This window comes from Erinaceus europaeus, chromosome 3, assembly GCF_950295315.1.
Source record: "Erinaceus europaeus chromosome 3, mEriEur2.1, whole genome shotgun sequence".
Lineage (NCBI taxonomy): Eukaryota > Metazoa > Chordata > Mammalia > Eulipotyphla > Erinaceidae > Erinaceus > Erinaceus europaeus.
Genome location: NC_080164.1, coordinates 118901014 through 118917347, shown reverse-complemented (window position 1 = coordinate 118917347; position 16334 = coordinate 118901014). Strand labels below are relative to the sequence as shown.

The 16334-nt window shown below is 39.1% G+C and overlaps 1 long non-coding RNA gene across 2 annotated transcripts in view; it reads right to left on the bottom strand.

Annotated features, from left to right (window-relative positions):
* Positions 1–372: 372 nt before the first annotated feature.
* Positions 373–16334, bottom strand: part of LOC132537528 (uncharacterized) — a 49644-nt gene continuing 33682 nt past the window's right edge. For both annotated transcript variants that reach the window (XR_009548995.1, XR_009548996.1), the window contains exon 4: positions 373–754. This is a non-coding gene — a long non-coding RNA (uncharacterized LOC132537528). The remainder of the gene's footprint in view (positions 755–16334) is intronic.

Sequence of the window (16334 nt, the reverse complement as noted above, 5' to 3'; positions counted from 1 at the left end):
AACTGTAATGTGTGCACTCAACCATGTGAGCTACCACCTGGCCCCCAACCAGTATTTCTTTATCTTTCATTTTTATACTTCCATCTCATACTACATGTTAGAGACTGTCAAAATACTGAAAAGATGTTCTTGTTTTGTTTCTTAATGAGTCATATAAAAGGAACTGCTTTTAATAACAGTGACAGACCTAGATCATCAAATAGTTAAGACAGATAATTAAAAGAGGAACCATTTCAAGCCATCAGTGTTTGTGCATTGCAGTGCCCTAAGTAGTCTCACACAAAAAACTTTATTTGAGCACTTCCTTTCACTCAGTAAGTACATCACTTGTGATTCCTTCAGCTTAACATATGAAATTAGAAACAGTTTTCTCTTTTTTCTCTAGGTTTGACTGCTTTTATTATTTTATTTTAATTTTTTATTGATCTTTATTCATTTATGTATTGGATAGAGACAGCCAGAAATCGAAAGGGTAAGGGGAGGGAGAGAGACAGAGACACCTGCAACACTGCTTCACCACTCTTAAAGCTTTCCCCCTGCAGGTGGGGATTGGAGGCTTGAACCTGGGTCCTTGTGCATTGTAACTTGTGTGCTCAGTCAGGTGTGCCACCACCCAGCCCCTCAATTTTCATGACCGCTTCTTTGAACTTGCCCAGCTGTTCCATATTCCATCTGCTTTAAACACATGGATTGAACATGGCTCCTGTCTTTAATTTATTTTAGATGTGGTTTGCTCCTTCTTCATGCATTTCAGCTGTTGAAAGCAAGAATAAATATTTTATGAAAAAATAAATCACAACAAAAAATAATGAGTTATATCTGAGTGTTTCAAAGGTTAGGAAACATTTAGTGTTAAAATGTTGTGCTGCTTACCAAATGAAGATAAGAATTTTAAACACAAATATAATTCTTCTATTTTTATGCCATAAGAAAAATGTCATTGCTTCAGCTGTCATGTGTTTATCTTCAGTGATTTTCTAAGTATGTCTTTCTGAATTATTGGGTTTCATGCCTCAGACTAGCTACTTTACATACAGTATAATCTAAAGGAAACATTCTGTTTTGGCTTAGTACCCAAAGTTAACTATTTTGTTATGTCAGGGTTAACTGGAAATCTTTTTGTTTGCATCCTTCTAAATTTCATTCTAAATGATATCCTTATAAAGTCAGTTTGTAGGTTCCCCTACCTTGGCAAGTTTCAGCTATACTGAGTATAACTTGAGTTTTAATATTTTTTTTAATCTGGAGAATCGGGTGATATTAAGTTGAATACCAGTGTTCTATATGTTATAGGACAAATGTCAAAATAGAAATAAGTTGCATGTGTAATATATGATAGCACATAAGAGATGAAATTCGGAGGCAGAGACTTTGCCTTGACTTGTGATCTTAACACAGAAAGCAGAGGAGAAAAATGGCCTTTGGTTGCATGGAGTTTTATTACCCCTAGCTATGTCAATATCATTCTTCTCATTTCTGTGTGTCCCTATTATTCTGGGATATCTGTATATACTGCACCAAGAATAGAATACAATGTGACTTTAAAATATGTTTACAGACAGAGGATATAGACAAGTATGCTAATAATGTAAATTGCCAGGCCTATGTTGTATCTCCACTGTTAATGCCCTGCTGCCAAAATGTGCTACATATTTGTCTACTCTCCCTCCTACATATTGTGTAAGTGTGGAAAAAATATTGTGTGCTCCTAGTGCCATGTATTTTGTCAGGTCCCTGTCCCTTGCCTGTAGTTTAAGAATCAGGATAAAGAAAAACAGTGCATTAGGGTCATGTGTTTTGACTGAAAACTTGGCACTTGCCTGTGTAGACCTCTGCCTGTCTGACTCACTTTGTCTACAATGCTGCCAAGGAGGTAATGCTGGATCCTCTCTCTTGCTCTGTCCCAAGTGGTGTTGGGAAGATGAGACCTGCACGTTTCCCTCGGTGGTAACCACATGGCGAACTCTACACCACTTTGATAAAAGAACTAAATTGTCCTGGCCTGTCCCTGCTCTGTCCACATAGTGAGGCACAAGTCTTGGCCACATCTGCTTCAGTGTCTGCTCTTGTATACTGTTAGATGAGGACCTGGCTTTCTGCTGGAAGGGCTTTTCATGTTGTGTATAGCCCTTTCAGTGGCAGCTCCCCAACTGTGGGTTAGTTCAATTACTATACCAAGTAACAGGGTGTGGCAACCCCCGTCCTTCCTATAACTCTGTGCTTCATGAAACCCTGCAACTGGCCATGCCATTATACATGTTACCTCTGTGGGCACCAGGGCTTCAGGATGTCAATAAAATATTAGACCATTCTGCAAAAGGAGGGGAAAAAAAGGTCTTGTAAATACAGAAATTGATTTCTATGGACTTCATTGTACTTTAGGAGGAATAATTCTCCTTAACTACAGTAATCAACAGGGTCTGCCTACAGCCAAGGACATAAATGAATATGGATGGAGGTGGAAATGTTCTGTCTCTCAAGGAACCAGTGATATCTGTCAGAAGTCAACTGTGAACATTCACCAGCTAAACCACTCACTTGTCACAACCAAATAGCCTCTCAAAAATAAATCCAATACATCTGTGCACATGTGGAGAGAGCAACCACAAACACTCCTAAATAGCAACTGTTGGTTATTAGTTAAATCAAGGTGGTGAAGACTATTAAGGACATTTCAGTGACCATGAACCTTGGCAAAATGTCTGTGGAGGTCAGAATGGTGCACTGTGCTGTTATTTACAGGTGTGTGTGTGTGTGTGTGTGTGTGTGTGTGTGTATGTGTGTGTGTGTGTGTGTGTTTAAGACCAGACATATTATACTAATCATAAGAATAAAGACTGTTGAGTATGACATTAAAGTCAAGCAATAATCTGCCAAAAATAAGAAGAGGCAGTTATACCAGCAAGTGTATTTACTAGGCATATGTCATTGTGTCATTATGGTTTGCTCTGTGAAGACTGTCACCCACAGGATACAGTAAGTAGAGACATAGTTTCTGCTTCTGGCTGGAAAAGAATGTGGTTAGGAGTTTCATAAAGAGTGCAGCACTTTCAATCTTCAGTAAAGAGGCAGTTAGCATTGCAGAGTTAATGCTGGTCAAGACAGAAAAGGTCTTATTGAAATGCTTACTAGCATGCAACTCCAAGCAGCTCCCTCTGGAAATGCTGTTGAAATGAAGGGGTAAGAATATGGTACTTACTCTTCCTGGACACTAACATGAAAAAAAAAAAAAGGCAGTCCAATTAACTCTGCCTGGAGGATTACCAGCCTTAGCAAGGGAACATGAGTTCCCAAAATGTAACATCACTAAAACATGAGAACTTATATCAAGATGAACCTCAAAAAATGCTGTGTGGAAAACGATGTTCCAGATGGGCATTTCCAAGTATCAGTGCTTCATCAAGTGTCTTTTGAGTTCAAGCTCAAAACTGATCAACTGTAGAATGGTAGGAATAAAAATCTCACAGTCTGCACTTCAGGAAGAGATGATGGTGGTCAACTAACGTGCTGATAGGATGTTAAACCCTGATGATTGAAGTGCATTCAAGAGAATTAAATGGAAGAACACTGCTAATACTTTGTCTCTTAACATGTGGTAATGTCGTCCAGTTATTTCTGGGGTGAAAACTATTAACTTGCTTTTTGACATTGCTGCTAGTATTACTCTTTGTTACTTTAAAACTCAGATTGTCTAATCTTTAAGTAAACTTTTTTTTTCTGGCATATACCATTGCTTTTAATACTGTGCAAAAGGCTATGTATAGAGCAAGCTACTGAATGAATAAGAGGGGCTTGCCCATATCTATCAATAGCTTCACGATTATAGTATAGATCTTAGCAATTATTATAGATCGTATCTTCAAATAAATTATTTTTCATAATGTTCATCATCATGTCTTTAAAATGCTGTTGTTAAGTTAGGAGATTGCAGTATTATCATCCTATTCTTCAATCCCTGGAGGAGAGGACAGACTAGCTCTCATCTTGATGACATCTGGAAATGACCTGAAAACCTGAAAGTGAAATAGACTTGACAGTCACTACATTTCTAAGTGTATTTATCTCTGCTGTCCTAGTGTTTGGACACTTATGTCATGCATAATACTGTCGCTTGTTAAGGCATGTCACTGCATTCTATAAATGTGTACAGTTTGTGAATGGTGTATTAAAAATTACATGCTCTTTCCCATGTTCAGGGCCAAATTCAGTCATTGTGTAGGCACACACATGCAAACATGAATAAAGCCAGTAGGTGTACATATGTACTCGCAGAATTTGTCCTTTCACTTCTGGAAGTTAGAAAGGGCTGTTGTTGTTGTGTCATCATATTACAAAAGCTATGTATTGTAAACAGCCTTTTGGCATGTCACCAGGTCTGCCAGGGCTACTTAACCTCACCATTAGTCACAGGTAAGGTCAGTTCTTTGACCAAGATGATTGACATTTCTCACACATCCATTCTGTGTTACGTGTGTAACTAGAATGTACATACTATGGGTGTGACTATGTACATACCTTGTATGAACTCTCCAACTTCTCAAAAATGGTTGCAGGAAAGTAGGAAGAAAAAAATCATTGCTCCAAAGCCTCAAAAGAGCTAATCAATGCATACTCTCACTTTCTACATATAAAGATGTGTACATGATAGAACTATAAATAGCTTCCCCACATAAACACACACACACACAGACACAGTATGCTCATGTTGGTATATTTTAATAAATAAATCACAAATCCAAACAACTAGGGGAAAACTGCATATTTCATGACTGTTCTGTTTTATGGGTCAGGTCAAAGGTTTCCCACTGAGTGATGTTGCTAGAAAGAGATTTGGTGCTCAGAAGAACCCAGCCCCACTGGGCCATAAAAATCCATTTGGCATCCACTAGAGACAGACTGCCACTTGTGTAGCCACAGTGGATTCATATGTTATTTAGGCACCTAATTTAAATACACACACACACACAGAGCAAAGGCTGGATAAAAACCCATTAGGCCTTAAAGAGTCCACATGTATACTGATTAATATATTGATTTGCACAGCCTGGATAAAGTCCTTTCTTTCTTTCTTTTTTTTTTTTTTAAGATATATCCCCTAGTTTCCAAAAGTTTCTAATCTTAAAAATTAGAAAATTATTTCAGGTGTCCTTCTTTTGAGATCAACAACACAGTGCTTAGCAACAACAAGTTTTTTTAAAATTACAGATATTGGGAGAATAATAGAATATGTACAAAAGGGGATTCCTTAAGATGAAAAAATAAGAAATTACTACTACTGATAACAAGTAATACAAGTAGACTAGATAACAAAGTCAAACTCATTAGCCAGCAAATATCAATGCTACATAAATGTTGTCAATGTACTATCATTTCAGTGAGTGATTTTACTTTGTTTGGAATTTTTCTTTGTTTCTCTTAAAAAGACATGACTCTGATAGAGATCAAAATGGATCTGGCTCCAAAGACAGAATATGATTTGACACTAAAACTCACCTTGACTGATTACTAGGGTGAAGATATGAAAAGAAATACCAGAATTACCCATAAAGAGCAAATTTCATGTGGCAAAGGGCAAATATAACTAATTCTCAGTGCAAAGTTAAAGAATATTGTTTAATATGTATTCATGTTTTAGAGAATGTACCCCCTATTCATCTTATGTAAAAATAAAAGATTAACAACCATATGAACACTACTATTACAGTGATAGCTGTCAAGGTTTTTAACTACTAGAAACATACTGTGTATAACAGCAGCATACTTGAACTTGGTGTTTGTCAGTATTTACTGTTGCTTGAAGGACTAACTTACATAATTATTTTCAAAGAGATTTATTAATTCAAATCCACCCACAGCATTAAACCTGTCAATGTGAGAAACATTTGTATGTGTAAATATTTCACAGAGAAAAACTAAAAGTGTAGTGTAATATTAAATCACTGAATAATAATATTCAAAATGAAATTCAGTGTAGTGTGGTGTCAATATTAGACTTTCAAGCTATGTTGTCCTACTTATATATTAAGGTCACTAAATCATTTATTCAAGAATATTCCTTTTTATTGAATACCCCCTCATCAATAAGACTTCATTTCCCAGAGGGAAAGATGGAATGTTCTCATTTACATAAACATCAAATAAGATTTGGGGATCATGTACACCAACACCTTCATATTGGATCTGATTTTTAAGTGTATGTTTAAAACACTGAAATTCAACTGCTGACTCATATTTTCACCCTGGGGGAAAACTTAATATGATTCTTTTTTTGCATTTCACTTCCCACAATAAACAGACAATAGAATAAAATGTGCTCTCTTTGCTTGCCTTGGTGTTATTCTAATTGCCTTTGTCACTGCTGTCAAGATTGGACTTTTAACCCTGATGTTGAGATTCAGTTGATTTTTCTGATGGCATATTTGCTAGGAATTTGCAGTGGAGCTGAAAGAAGGGGGATAGTTTCACTTTTTAATTAAAATATAATTCCCATCGAGTCAACAGTACCTGCAGGTTACCAGGCACAGCAGCTTTTCCTGCTTCTGATGGCACAGCAGTGTGTGTGTGTGTGTGTGTGTGTGTGTGTGTGTGTGCGTGTGTGCGTGTGTGCGTGTGTGCGTGTGTGCGTGTGTGCGTGTGTGCGTGTGTGCGTGTGTGCGTGTGTGTGTGTGTGTTGCTCATTCTTAGTGAGGAGAAATTGGCAACAGGGTTGAGGAGGGGGTGTATCTACTCATAGACCACGGTACTCAAGCAAGATCTGTCTCCTATCCAGTCTTAGCTATCTCCTTCCCAAAGCCTTCCAGTGTGTAGACAGCCTCTCTGACTCCTCCTAGGGAAGTAAGTCAAGATCTTGTAGTCTAGGTTCTCAGGAAAGAAAAGTCCATTCATGCCTTCCAACCTCACATAGCCAGGAACAAAGGTATCCTTGAATACCTTGATTCTGTTTCAGTCTGCATGGGACTTACAGTGTGTAAGAAGTTTAATACACAGGAAGAAGAAAGGTCCAGGCAATGACACTCCTGGTAGAGAATACAAGCTACTGTGCACAAGGACCTGACTTCAAGCCCCTAGTCCCCTCCTGCAAGGGAGAAGCTTCACAAACAGTGAAGCAGTGTTGCAGATGTCTCTTTTCTCTCTAACTTTCTATCTCACCCTCCCCTCTCAATTTCTCTGTCTGTATCCTAAATAAATAAATAAGTAAGATATTAATAAACAAATAATAAAATAAGAAGAAGACCTAGTAAATTTCCTTGGACTTTAAACAATGATTGTTTAAAAATTCCATGGACCAGATTCCCCTTCCTACTGATCTGTGTAAAGAAATACACTCTGTTTCAGCCTACAATGACATCTACAGTTTGCCATTACCTAACTCTGGTACTTAGGCATTTTTCCTTGGCAGCACTTAGATTATTCTACTTCCATATGTGTGGAAGGGTTGGGCAGTGCCACCATCCTCAGGAAGCTGAGACAGATCATCCAATGGGTGTGGCCTTTGTAGTCCCACCAGCCAATATTTATTTATTAATGGTTACTTCTAGCCAAAGGCTCCCATTCAATGCACATATTTAATGATGAGAAGCGAACACAACATCCTCCTTAGCATGATCAGACTTCTATGGCCTCAGTGCAAAGCCTAAGTACCTCTTGTTTCTTGTGAAAGGCCTGTCTTTTGGGGCCGGACCATGGTTCACCCAGTTGAACACAACTGTTATGATGCTCTAGGATCCAGGTTCAAGTCCCACCCCCACCTGCAGGGGGAAACTTCACTAGTGAAACTTCACTAGTGAAACTTCACTAGTGAAGCAGTGCTGCAGGTGCCTCTCTGTCGTTCTCCCTCTCTATCTCCCCCTTCTCTGTTGATTTCTCTCTGCTTCTATCCAATAAATAAATAAATATTAAAAAAAAAAGAAAGCTTGCCTTTCATGTCACTTTTGGTGACACAGCCAGAGTCCTAACAAATTCATGAATACCAACACAGTTTAATTGTCCTCATCTCCTATCCTGGATTACCATTGAGTTAACTGAATTCTCAGATCTTTAGTTCCTTACAAGTATCTGCCTGTTCTGAAGATGGATTTTTTCTCACTGTATCAGAGAGGAGTCACATAGTCAAAATTCAAATGGTCAGAATGGAAGCTGAAAGAATTGAAAGAGCTAGACAGTGGGAGTGTTCATATATCAGGGATTATATTTCCTTTTGTCTGTTTTTTTTAATGTTCTTTATGGGGGGTTAATGGTTTACACTTACATTTGTTGGCAATAGGTATAATCTCTCTTTAATTAATTTTTTTAATTTTACTTTATTTTTATTGCCACCAGTTTTATCACTGAGACTCAGTACCTGCACTGCAAATCCATTACTCCTGACAGCCATTTTTTCCATCCCCCCCTTTCTATTTTTACTTGACAAGGCAGAGAGAAATTGAGAGGGGTGGGGGAGATTGAGAGGGAGAGAGAAAGATACCTGCAGATGTGCTTCACCACTTACAAAACATCCCTCCTGTAGATATTATCTCTTATCTCTGCATGTTTAGGTGTCTGGACTCTCTCCCCAACCTAGAGCCCTTCCCCTATCAGACATCAGGACCCCAGAGTCCCTCCATCCCCTTCCTTTCCCTCTTTCCCCAGAGTCCTTTGCTTTGGTGCAATAAACCACACCCAGTCAAATTTCACCTTATTTTTCCTTTTCTGTCCTTCTTTCTAGTCTGTCCACTCCCCAACACCCACTCACCACCTCGCAATCAAACTGCACAGAAACCTTAGCCTGCCTTTAAAAATAAATAAATAGGACAGGGGTAGATAATATAATGGTTATGCAAAAGAGAGTCTCATGCCTGAGGCTCCCAAGTCCCAGGTTCAACCACCTGTACCACCACCATAAACCAGAGCTGAGCAGTGCTTTTATAAAAAGAAAAATAAACAAACAAATAAATAAGTAAATAAATAAATAACCAAGCAGAATGCCATTATCTGAGCCACCACAGGCATTTAAAAGTAAGATAAGGGAGTTGGGTGGTAGCACAGCGGGTTAAGCGCAGGTGGCTCAAAGCTCAAGGACTGGCATAATGATCCCGGTTCCAGCCCCCGGCTCCCCACCTACCGGGGAGTCGCTTCACAGGTGGTGAAGCAGGTCAGCAGGTGTCTATCTTTCTATCCCCCTCTCTGTCTTTCCCTCCTCTCTCCATTTCTCTCTGTCCTATCCAACAACGACGACATCCATAATAATTACTACAATAAAACAACAAGGGCAGTTGGTGTATTGCACCAAAGTAAGACTCCGGTGGGTGGGGGAGTGGGGAGCGGGGGGAAGGGGAGTACAGGTACAAAAAGGATGACAGAGGACCTAGTGGGGGTTGTATTGTTATGCGGAAAACTGAGAAAGGTTTTGTACAAACTATTGTATTTACCGTTGAATGTAAAACATTAATCCCCCAACAAATAAATAAATAAAATTTTTAAAAAGTCATAAAAAAACCTATTTCTACTTCTTGTTATCTTCACTTTTCCCCTTTTTAAAATTTTTTTTAATTTTCCCTTGTGTTGCCCTTGTTGTTTTTTATTGCTGTTGTAGTTATTATTGTTGGTGTTATGAATGTCATCATTGTTAGGACAGAGAGAAATGGATAAAGGAGGAAAAGACAGAGAGGGGGGAGAGAAAGCTAGACACCTGCAGACCTGCTTCACCGCCTGTGAAGAGACTCCCCTGCAGGTGGGGAGCCGGGGACTCCAACCTGAGCCTTACACAGGTCCTTGCGCTTTGCACCACGTGTGCTTGACCCGCTGCACTATCGCCGGACTCCCCTATGTTCACTTTTTAAGACTTCAAACTTACTTCTTTGCCCACTTTATTGTACCATTTTATCCCAAACCAGTACTGCAAATAAGTGACAATAATAATGAAAAAAGCAACAAAAGGAAATAAATAGGTAGATAGATATAGATAGAAAGATAGATAGATAGATAGATAGATAAGACACCTGAGAAGGCTAAAAAGTATTTGTTATCTATCTTTTTGCCTAAAGCCATCTTTTGAACACAGTTGTTATGATGCTCTAGGATCCAGGTTCAAACCCCACCCCCACCTCTCTCTCTCTTTCTCTCTTCCTTGTCTTTTGTCTAAAAATTAGAATTAAGAAAGAGCTAGTTCCAGGAGTGGTGGTAATATACATGCATAATCTCACAACCACATTAAAACAATAATAAGGTCCAGGTGGTGGCTCCCCTGCTAGCACACACATGTCACCATGCATGAGGAACTGGGTTCAAGCACTCCCCCATCCCACCCACAGAGGGGAAGCTTTACCAGCAGGTGTCTCTCTTTCTATGTCTCTCTTTCCTCCTCTACTTCTTTCTATGTGCTTCTCATCTGCTTTTACAAAGAAAGAAAAGGAAAATAATGGCCACCAGGAATGGTGACATTGTTCAGGCACAGAGCCCCAGTAATAACCCTGTTGGATACATATAATGAAATTTCACCAGTGATTAAACACACACAGACTGCCACTTGTGTAGCCACAGTGGATTCATATGTTATTTAGGCACCTAATTTAAATACACACACACACACACACACAGAGCAAAGGCTGGATAAAAACCCATTAGGCCTTAAAGAGTCCACATGTATACTGATTAATATATTGATTTGCACAGCCTGGATAAAGTGTATGCTTTCTTATTTTCTTTAAAATTTATTTATTTATTTATTTGTGAGAAAGAAGGACAGATAACCAAAGAATCAAACTCAGATTTCACACATGAGAGTCAAACACTTTATCCACTGCACCACCTCACAGGCTTTGAACTCCCTGAAAGACAGCACAATTACTTTCTGGCTTTGCTCTGAACAGCCTTAGGATGCATGGCTCTGCTTCCTGATGCTGAACCTCTGTATGGTACACATCTTAAGCCTGGGAAAGCAAGGTTCTGTGACCTTGGTGGCCTTTCTCAGTCTATACACTCACTGCTGAGATACCAGAGGGTCTTCACAACTCAGACACTCTCATTTTAATGTGAAAAGGCCAGGGAGGAGTAAGCCTGTTCACACTATCTGACTCCATCATCTATCCATTTTAGAGAATTTGTGCCCCCCCCCCCCCAGCATGAAAAGGACTAAGGTCCCAGTCTTGTCAGCTTAAGTGCTGCCTTTTACATAAATAGCAATGCAAGGATACTGGAGCTTGTACTTACCCCTTCTTTCAGTTCTTCCACACACAATATCTGTATTCCCCTAGGAATAGATTGTGTCACCAAAAAGTGTTACTTAACTTCACTGCAATAGTAGTAACTAGTAGCTTCACTGACATCCTTTGAGTATTGAAAGAAATGATAACTATTTAGTAATATTTACTTGTGCTCAACTAAGAATGCCACTGGTACATCAGTCTTTTGTGAGGTGAGTATTTTAATTAACTTTCCCAGAGAGACAGAAAATCAGTTTAGATAATTAGACTAAAATACTTATTCAATCCCCAATCCAAATAAAATAAGACAAAGAAACAGCAGTTTATTAAAATCACTTATGCCACAGCATAATCTAAAACTTAGTTATAGGGAAGAATAGAATAATATTCTGTTTTTTCACATTTAAACATAAAGTTAAGTGAAAATGTTTTTTGATTATGAACTTGAGTAACTGGTTATAAAAGAGGAACAAAGTTATCTTCCACCTGCCTTTCTGAGTTAAAGGTTTATATCACTTTAAAACAATTTAACAAGGAAAAAAAACCTGAATTGTCCATCAATATATATGCCTCAGGTGTACATGGGAGATGCTCAGAGGGAAATGAGTGACTTTCTTAGTGACTTTCTTATGGTTCAGACTTAAATGTGTGTGTGTGTGTGTTTTAATTGCCACCTGGGTTATTGCTGGGGCTCACTTTGCCAACACTGAAAATCTATTGCTCCCAACAGCCATTCTATCCTTCCCTCCCCCAACTCCCCAAGTGTATTGGATAGAATAAGAGAAATTGAGAAGGGAGAGGAAAATAGAGAGGGAGAGGAGAAAATAGCTGCAGATCTGCTTCACCATTCCTGAAGCTCCTCCCCACCCCGGCAGATAGGGAATAGGGGTTGCTGAACCAGGGTCCTTTCACATAGTAATATTCACGCTCAACCAGGTGCGCCACCACCTGGATCTCTCTCAAATGATATCTTAAAAGGGGAGTGAAGAAGAAATATAGACCTTTTAGGGGAGAATGAATAATTTGAGAAAAGATAAACCAGTCCTTAGAAGAGCAGAGAGAAGGTATAACCCTTAATGACAAACTGTTTGAGGGTGGTACTGGCTTCTTGTCTTTCTTTCCTCTTGTGATGAGTCAGTCTTCCCTGGTTGATGAAAAACTTCTGAAGAGTTAGTTTCTGCAATTGAATTCCTTTTGGAGACTCTATGTTTAAGTAAATTAGATAGATTCAGAGAAATCCTCTTGTTGTTGTTTTTTCAAGTACCTACCAACCAAAATATCAACAGACTAAAGCAGCATATCTGGAAGGTGGTCTAGAAGCTACCTTTCCAGTGGCTTCTATTGAATAACTGAAATCCCTTAAATATGTAGGGTATTTTCCCCTCAAAATGTCTTAAGTCTATTAAATAGTTTTAAACTTCCACCATCAAGCAGATATATATATAGAGAGAGAGATAGATAGATAGATAGATAGATAGATAGATAGATAGTATACTTTCTCTCTCTCTCTCTCTCTCTCTCTACTGAAACACTGATTAGCTCTGGCTTTTGGTGGTGTGAGGGACTGAACCTAGGACTTCAGAGCCTCAGGCATCAGAGTCTCTTTGCGTAACCATTATCCTATCTACCCCCACCTTTTTTTTCTCTCTAAAAAGAAACTTTTAGGTAAGAAACCCTTGTCTAAATCATGTTGCATTCTGAATAAATGTATTTCAAAGAAAGTTGATCAAAACTAAGAACTGAGGGAAAAGAGAGAGAGAGAAATTCTCTATGACTGAACCAGGGTACCTATACCCAACATGAGAAAATATAGCTATATTTTCACCACAATCTCTCCTGGAATTTGAGGTCTCAATAAATGTTGTCCCATCTCTAAAGATTAGGAAAATTTCCCACAAAAGAAAGAGATCTGCTCTATACCCAAGCCCCAGACTCTGGAGTTGGCTGAGACCTAGGAGAGAGAGTATGGATTGCTTATAGGTGGCTTCCCTCTGCTGAAAAGACTTGGATGGCCAGTTCTCTAAGACTCCTGGGTGGCAGGACCCAGAGGCCAGCTCCCCCCATTCTCTCTCTAGTCCACCAAGTGTTCAAATGCTCTCTGAGTCAGGGGCTCGAGTTTCTTTGTCCCCTGTTCCAACTTATTAACCATATTGGTTCTTTCTTCACTGAAGGTCTATGATATGGCTTCTTTTGCTGTGCTGAGTAAATTAGCCTTGGAAATGGTTCCTTTCCCCAATTATTAATGGTGATATTCTGCCAGAAGACAAAGACTTATCTCTCTCTTCCCCAGTTGCACCCCAAACCCCAGAGCATTCCATTTTTAGAGCCTAGATGAATGAAATGGGCTACCAGTATTTATTTCTGCTATTGACAAATCCCACTGCTCATCTATTAAGTTATCTTTTCATAACACACAACTGTTGTCTAGTGATGTTAACAATGAAGAGAAGGAACAGAGTACAAGAGTAGAAATTCACTGAATTAGGAAAAAAATAGAGGGGAACGGTGATGGTAGACCTGCTTGAGCACACATGTTACAATGCTCAAGGACCTGGGTTCAAGCCCCCAGTCCATATCTGCAGGGGGGAAGCTTTGTGAATGGTGAAGCAGTGTTATATGTGTCTCTCTGTCTTCCCCACACCCACCCCCACCTCTATTACCCCTTCCCTCTCAATTTCTGGCTATCTCAATTCAATAAAGATAATATTTTTAAAAAATTTAAACAGGAAAAAATAGAGAACAGAGTTCTATTATGAGCGTTATCTTTCTATGCCTTATTTAACAGTGGCTGAATGAAAAGAGATGAACGATGTCACCACTGCCAACAGAAGGCCTCCTTAGACCCCATAGAAATTCTGGAGTGTGATGAAAGGGTGTCTGCACTGCCTGAGCCTGTGTGTGAATGAGAGAGATTTCTCTCACTAAATGAGACTTTATCCTTGTATCACTCTTAGAAAATGACTTTTTTAAAAAATTTATTTATTTATTCCCTTTTGTTTCCCTTGTTGCTTTATTGTTGTAATAATTATTGTTGTCTGTCTTCATTGTTGGATAGGACAGAGAGAAATGGAGAGAGGAGGGGAAGACAGAGGGGGAGAGAAAGATAGACACCTGCAGACCTGCTTCACCGCCTGTGAAGCGACTCCCCTGCAGGTGGGGAGCCAGGGGCCTGAACCGTGATCCTTACGCCCATCCTTGCGCTTTGCACCACATGTGCTTAAGCCACTGCGCCACCGCCTGACTCCCTGAAAATAACTGGTTTTGCATGAAAACAGAATCTATGAGCTAATTCACAATTCTATTAATGAAGACTACACATAATTTAAACTCATTTTATATAGTTCAATATACTGGATTTTCAGAAAATACATGAAACATTTTTTGCATTGAAAAACAGAAAAATTGCGTCATGACTTTTCTGAAAACCAATATATGACAAATTATACATAACTATTTGTAAAAATATAAGTCATAGTAAAAATACCTTTTATACTATAGTAATACTAAAGTAATACACTTGATTGTTTTGCCTCTGTTTTCTTTTTTAACTAGAGCTCAGCTCTGGCTTGTGCTAAGGATTGAACCTATGACTTTGGAACCTCAGGCATTAAAGTCTGTTTGCATAACCACCGTGTGATCTCCCCTACCCTGCCTTATTTTATGATTATTATTTGTTGCTTGTTCATTTATTGTTGTCATCACTGGTTTTCACCACTTGGGGTCAACTTTTTCATATAGGGAGAGACTAGAGCGACAGAGAGGGAGAGAGTCCACAGCACAAAACTTCCTTCAGTGTCATAGTACATCCTTATGATCAGGGATCAGGGACTTGAACCTAGCTTGTGCTCCCAACTGGGGTATCTTGCTAGCCATCTTTTTTTTTGCTTTTTTTTTTTTTATTAAAGAAAGGATTAATTAACAAAACCATAGGGTAGGAGGGGTACAACTCCACAGAATTCCCGCCACCCAATCTCCATAACCCACCCTCTCCCCTGATAGCTTTCCCATTCTCTATCTCTCTGGGAGCATGGACCCAGGGTCATTGAGGGTTGCAGAAGGTAGAAGGTCTGGCTTCTGTAATTGCTTCCTCGCTGAACATGGGCGTTGACTGGTCGGTCCATACTCCCAGTCTGCCTCTCTCTTTCCCTAGTAGTATGTGTCTCTGGGGAAGCTGAGCTCCAGGACACATTGGTGGTGTCTTCAATCCAGGGAAGTCTGGCCGGCATCCTGATGACACCTGGAACCTGGTGACTGAAAAGAGAGTTAACATACAAAGCCAAACAAATTGTTGAGCAATCATGGACCCAAAGCTTGGAAAAGTGGAGAGGAAGTATTAGGGAGGTACTCACTGCAAACTCTAGTATACTTCTGCTTTCTTACTTTGGTGCCATACTCCAAACTCAGTCAATTTCTGCTTTGCGTTTCTACTTCTTTTTTTTTTTTTTTACATGCATAACATTCCCCAGATTCCCATTTAGCAATACAACCCCCACTATTTCATTCATCATTTTTCATGGACCTGTATTGTCCCCACCCACCCACCCACCCCAGAGTTTTTTACTTTGGTGTAATATGGGATGATCTCACTCTCAGGCCGAAGTTGAAAAACAAGATTAGAAAAGAAAACACAAGTCGAACCTGAAATGGAATTGGAGTATTACACCAAAGTAGCCATCTTTTTGTTTCAGTTTATAAATTTATCATTTACATAATTCAAATGATTGAATCTAACGCTGTAAGTTTTAGTTTATTTTATTCTCTAAGCCAAAATTTGCAGCAAGGGAGATAGTTCAACTGCTAGCGCACAGGAAATGCATGCCTGAGGTCCCTATTTCTATCCCCAATGCCACAAGTAGCAACCAGAATTGTCTTTCTTCCTTTCTTTCTCCCTCCTTTCCTTTGTTTCTTTTTTCTTCCTTCCTCTTTTCCTTCCTTCCTTTCTTTCTTTCTTTCTCAAGTGAAACTCTATTTATACATCATAAAGAAAATATTTGTAATTTTATTTTTAAATATTTTATTTAATTATGTATTTATTTGATAGAGACAGACAGAGAGAAATCAATAGGAAAGGGGGTAGAAAGAGAACAAGAGAGACACCTGCAGCACTGCTTCACCGATGATTATGAAGCTTTTCCCCTTTTTTCCCCTTCTCCA